This window comes from Odontesthes bonariensis, chromosome 2 (genome assembly GCF_027942865.1).
Source record: "Odontesthes bonariensis isolate fOdoBon6 chromosome 2, fOdoBon6.hap1, whole genome shotgun sequence".
Taxonomy (NCBI): domain Eukaryota; kingdom Metazoa; phylum Chordata; class Actinopteri; order Atheriniformes; family Atherinopsidae; genus Odontesthes; species Odontesthes bonariensis.
The window spans coordinates 21,204,356-21,210,811 of record NC_134507.1 but is presented as its reverse complement, the minus strand read 5'-3'; positions in this window follow the sequence as shown (position 1 = coordinate 21,210,811).

Below are 6,456 nucleotides of genomic sequence, written 5' to 3'. Positions count from 1 at the left end.
GCGAGCTTGAGGAGGCTTCTTTCAGATAGTCCTCCTTCTCTCTCCTGTCTCTTCCTGTTTCTCTTCCTCTCCAGGGACACAGCCTTCGTCCAGAGCCATTTTTCAGCCAATTTATTTCTTGATGTGGTGTAACCTGGGGCATCTCCCGCTGGGGAGGCTTTATGTGGTGATTAATGACGGGTATTTAGCCCAGGTACCTGGGGGAGCTAGAGCCCATCTGCACAACACTGACAGGTACAACACTGCACTCCAGGACCAGACAGGGCAGGACAGGCCTGCAGCAGGCTGCAGAACGACAGACAGGTGAGACGAGTGTCACTGTGACACCACCGACCATTTTAAAGGTTGGTCCTGCTTTCCTTAACCAGCTAAGACCTTTAATCTTTGCACAATTTCCCTCTGCTGCAACAATTTCTCTCTTTCTTTATTCTAAAGCTTCTAAATTCAACTTTGAGGGCATCACGTGAAAGAACAAGAGGACCCGCTGGCTGAAACCAGATGATTTAGACATCCATTATACGCTTGAACGCCTTGTCTTCTTCACTCCATCACAGAGCATCTCTCAGCAGAGCAGGCCCAGATGCCAGGACCCTAATGAGATTAGGCTGCAGACAGGTTGGTGGCCAGTAGCTGTCACAACCGCTCTGTCTGCGTGCGGAGAGATTTATGTGCGTGCGTTTGCACGAAGACATATTTGTGTGGGCTCACATCACTGCATGTATGTGATACACTAGTGTGTGCGAGCTGCCACATTGATGGTGATTAATGAGCGAGGCAATCCGCAGTCTCGTTTTGCCGGTGATAGACACATCAGCAGACCCCCAGAGCCTGATGACTCAAAACATACGAATATGAAACACACACATGGCTGCAGGTAACACACAAACTGTTGTTGACTGACTGACAGACTCTTGGTTGTTTTTCAGCTTACATTCGATCAGAAAAAAACTTCCCAATAACCAAATAATTGAAGGTTTGTCTGGTCAGCTTTTTTTTTCTTTAAATTTCACTTTTTTTAATATGAAAAACCCACAGGACACACATCTCAACACTGAGGGTTAATACACAGCTATCACCAAAAGGCTGTTCATAAAGCCACAGTCTGCGCTCACAATGCTTGAAACCCTGTGGCCCCAGACTCCTTTGAAGCCCACTGAGATCAAAAAGCAATGCTCCATAGAGCACAGACTAGGTGAGGAATATGGGCAGAACAAGAGACGAATGGTTGGAAGCGAGGAGGGCGGGACGCAGGACAATGCCTGTAGGACAGGGCTGCCGACTTCCGAAGATAAAATCATATTTTGAGGGCAGGCTTCCAAAACTCCCCGTCTGCCTCTGTCTCCCCTCCTGCCATCCCTCCTTTCTTCCCTGAATATGGACAATGACTGTTTGCGTTTACAGAACCATAAATCAATGGTGCCCATTGCCACAGAGCAGCTGGCACGTTTGCCAATAATTATAATTATTAATCATGCCGATTTCACGGTCTTCAGCAGGACCGCAGGAGACTGCACGGGACAGGGTGCGGCTGGCGCCTCCGGGACCGCAAAGCAGGCTGGGAAGGAAAGGGTGGCCCGCAGGACAGAGTGGGGAGGAGCAGGAGTGTGGTCACAGAGAGCAGATAGAAAAAATAAAGTTAAATTTAGTTCAATACATACTATATTTTTCTTAGATGGACTTTCTCTATTTACTCAGTAAAAATCTTGCTCAGTAAAAATATAATCAGATTTTGTTTATGCTGAATAAATCTCCAGGCAGCTGTAATGATTGGAGGAAGTCAGAAACATGTGACAAAGCTTTGTTGAGGTGGATGAAAGAGACAAAAACATGTCAAACTTCGATGCTTTGTTTCCAATTTCCAACCAACTGTCATGATTGATTTTATTGCTGCATCTTTCATTTATTGGTGCTTTATTTAAAAAAAAGCCCTTAAACTCAACAAAGTACTCTATTTAAAAATATAATCTCTCCTGCAATCTAAGCAAGTTATTTTATGTATTTGTGCTTTTGTATTTTATTATTATTTTCAGAGTCACAAAACTAATTTCACCTGATTGTTGGTTTAAAAAAATCAATCGATGTACAATTATTGATTTTTTTTTGTCTTTTCATTTGGATTAATAGTTGCTTTTGTCATTTAACTGTCCAGTCTTTTACTCCCACACCTCTCATTTTATCTTATGTCCCGCACTGTGCAAACATATCTATATATAAAGCTTCAGGTGATACTTCCAAACTTCGGGCCTCAGGAGGACTTGCATTTAACTGCTTACATTCATTCCAACAGCTGGTGCCAGCTCCCTCCTCCTTCTCAGGCCCTCTGCTAACCAGCTGCCTTGCAGAGCCCAGTAAAGCACAGTGAGGAACTGCCAGCTTGTGTCATCTGCTTTTCACTTCTATAGTACTGTAAATATGAGGACGACTGTATAATTAGACGGTTAACTAGTGAAACGTGGTGTTTTGCTTGTTAAAACGTGTGTGCCTTGGGAAGCTGCCTGTTTGTGTTTCGAAAGCTAATTCTGTTTGTGTGTTGGAACATATGTGCTCCTGTGTGTATATGTGTATCTGTTATCACCGTGATTGTTTTCCTCACTGCTCTTACATGTAGAGTATATACGATGCTGGACAGATGGTCGCCGAGCAACACGGACCTCAACCCAGTGGTCCTGATTGCCAACACAAACCCAAAAATACCTCGAGGCCTGCGCGGCGCAGCTCTGGTCTGAGGTCAACACATGTCTTTGCTGGCACAAACACACACTGAACAGATGTGTTATTCAAATAAGGAGACAAATAGCAACTTTGGAATGTGCTTCATCTGCTTCTAAAAGCGGTATCTCTAATTTCAACAGGTTGAATGAAAGTCTCCTAACATTTTTTGTGTGGAAATATAAACACACAACTTAGAAAATGAGCTGCTAACTTCTGTTCATGTGGTGCTAGTTAACTGTGATGGAAATAAAATGTTTTACCTTTTCTCCTTCTACGCTCACTTCTTTTATTACATCAAATCAAAGTTTATTTGACAGAACTGTAGAGCTTTGTGAAAATGTTATGTTTCTTTTACACAAACACAAACCTATCTTCACTTATACATACACAGCAGGGGATTTATTATTTTCTAACAAGGGGGATGGCCCCACTGGGAGCTCTGGGTTGGCAGGTTAACAAGAGGGGAAAGCGTTCCCTCTCATTCAGACTGTTTCACACTCTATATATGTGCAGCGCTGCGGTTGTTCTGTTCTTTGAAGGTAATTGTCTCTAAGAAGTCTGCACTATGGGGTTTAAAACATGAAGGTTTTCAACTTTCAAATATGTGTTGTTGTGGATGGTGGTTTTTCAAATACAATCCAAAACAAACCTCAGCTTTTAACTTTTCCAGAGAGAGTTAAAGGCGATATGGATTGAGAAAGTGGACTCCAGTCTCAGACTGTCACATACCGTTGTTTTGTCAGCATCCCTTAGTGTCGCAAACACTGTACATTTCTCAAGCCTCAGTTTTCAGCATGGTAAGTAAACAATGTGAAATGCCACTGCTTAACCAAATTACAGTCTATCTAAATCCAACAAAGTACAGTTTCATATCAGAAAAAGTTGAAAACTGAGTTTTAAATGATTTAATCCAGACAGGATGAACCCAAGAAAATTCATATCCAGTCTTGCCAACTTAATTTATTTTGTTAACACATATCCAGTCCTGCATTTAAGGCCTGCAACGCATTCCAAAAAAAGTTTGGTGGGTGGCTATGTAGGGATTAGTAATGAGGTTAGAAATGTTACATGTTTTCAAATTGGATTTGTTATAAAAGCTGCATCCTTGAGAGAGTCTTTGAGGAGCGAAGATGGGAAGACAGTTGTGTCCAGTTTGTCCACAAATGCATGTGAAATTTATCAATGGTTGATATAACAACATGGGCAAGGGATTACTTTGGGAAACCTTTCAGCAAGACAATGCAAAGCGTCATTCTGAATACATTACAAAAGCATGACTCAGGAAGAAGAGGGTACAGGCACTGAACTGCCTGCCTGGGGAAGAGCGAGTTTTAATGTTGTTTAAATGTTGTGAGAGGGATGTGTTGAACACCAGAAAAACAGGCCAGAAATAACTTGGTTTTATAATGTTTGCAATAAAATAAAAGGCAACGTAATGTAGGAATTTTAGGAATTTCATTTGACACCATGGGATTAAGAACAGGTCAGTGCCAGATGAGTGGAGCAGATTAACTGGACATGATTCCATGGTATCAATTCATGCCTCGCAGAAAACACTAATTTACCGAGAAATGACAGAGAAAATGTCCGTAGTTTTCTTTTTTGTCAGGTGATTGAGAAAATTAAGAGTAGACCCTTTAAAGAAGCACAAATGAAAACATAAACAAACTCACGGTTTAGTTATTATGCTGACAGCTCTTGAGCTCCTTCTTTCCTTCTCTGTGTCTCTGCAGGAGATGGAAAAATTGACAGCAGGTTTGATGGATGACCTCCAGTTAACTCTCCCTCTCCATCCTTCCTTCTCCTCCTCTGTCCATCCCTCTCCTCTGGCTCTCCTTATCCCCACCATGCATAACACTGACTCCCCTGGGCAGCCTTGGACAGGGGGCTGGTCTGGGAGGCCAGACCTAGAAACAAAGCGCTACTCTCTCTGCCATTCGAATACCCCACTATGCCCCTGGGGCTCCTGTTCTCCAGGGAGAGTGCTCTCTGCTGGGATGGGCTGTTAATAAGCTGCTAATGAGGAAACAGACCTCTGTTCTCTGCTAACATCAAGACAGATGGAAGCACACGAAATGTTTGTTTTTAACTTCCTACTGATGTGACGGATTAGAAAGTGTCTGATTGGTCCTGCTGGCTCCATAAGGAGGCAGGTGGTTGGTGTTGAATTCTCAGATATTAAAGAAACATTATTGTCGTGTTTTGACTGTTGGCAAATTTTCAGCATTTTCTCTCATAGTTACTGATTTATGACGCAAAGTTGATCTGGTGTTGCTACCCATTTAGGAATAAATATATGATAATATTCATTTTATTAATAACCTTGTTATTATGACATTGATAATTAAAATACAAACAGGGATACATCCGTTTTGTGAAAGTCAGAACTCTTACAGCTCAGATGTTATCTGTTTATTCAGATGTTGACAGAACCTTTTATTTAGTAGCAATTCTGAAGCTTTCCCTTTTTCATAGTTTTATCAGTGAAATAAATATGTAGAGTTGAGAAGAAGCTAAAAATGTTTTAATGAATTCTGAATAGAAATTGAAAATCTTTACACTTTGATTTATTATTTACAGGCTATCCCAATTCAGACATCCAAGAACTCTGATATTATTGCGTATGATCCATCATGGAAACATGTGATAGTACATTTGTGCACATTTGCAAAATTTAGACAATCCAGGGTGGAAATTGTGAGATAGCAACTTAATGTAATGGGAATCTCAACGTATAAGCAGTAAAATATGCAAGCTCTGACAATGTAGATTTTTGTAAATGTGAATTCTGTAACTTTTAGACCTAACACCTTTTATGAGTTTGTTTAAAGTTGCATATCACGGGTCTTGAATTAGCGATCTCATACATGAAGGTTCATGGAACAATGCCTTCTGCCATCTCCTCCTTCCTTCTTCGAAGCATTTGTCTTCAAATAAACACTAGCAAGACGTGGAAAGGGATCGGTGGGATCCATCATAAGGTCACTACATCCATTTGCACCGCAGAAAAGATCAAAACTTTAAAAACAAAAGAAGGGAAGAGTGTAGAGATGATCCTTTAATTTGACATTTCCCTCATCTTAACAACACATGGATATCTTTGTCCTCAGCCACTTTCTTCTCACCTCCTGCTTTGTCTCTCTCAGCCTGTTGGAGGAAGCAGCATGCTGTAAACTCTGCAGGCCAGATGTGATCCAAAGCACAACTGGTGCTATTAACGGCATCAACAGGACTAGGAAGTGTGCCTTTTCAAATTCTGCATTGTGTACTTTGGACCATCAGTACAACAGGAGGACTGACAGGAGGTCCGCACTCCAGCCCTCATGTGGACCCCCTTCCTCTCTGTGTCTTGACAGGAGCCCCATGCAGTGCTGTCTGTGCCAGACTGGCGGCCTGCCTGTGTCTAGCAGTTGGAGGCATAACAGGCAGGTATTGACATGGATTTCTCCCCGGTAGGCCCCAGCAGAGAGCCCAGGGACTGTTAATAGTCCTCTAATGGGATGACCAGCACATGGACAGCCCACATTGGCCCCCCTGGCACTTGTGATGAAGGGGAATGATAACAGATGGAGGGGGAGGAAGGTACTTTTCCTGTTTGACAGACAGACGGAGAAAGGTAGGGATGAACCTCAGTGGGTTGGGGGTGAGTGACAGCTCTTGGTGGGGTGTCAGAGAGTGACAGTGCTCTGGTGTTGGTGTATTTGTTGAAGGCAACGTATTCCCCTCAGCAGCACAAGTGTTAAG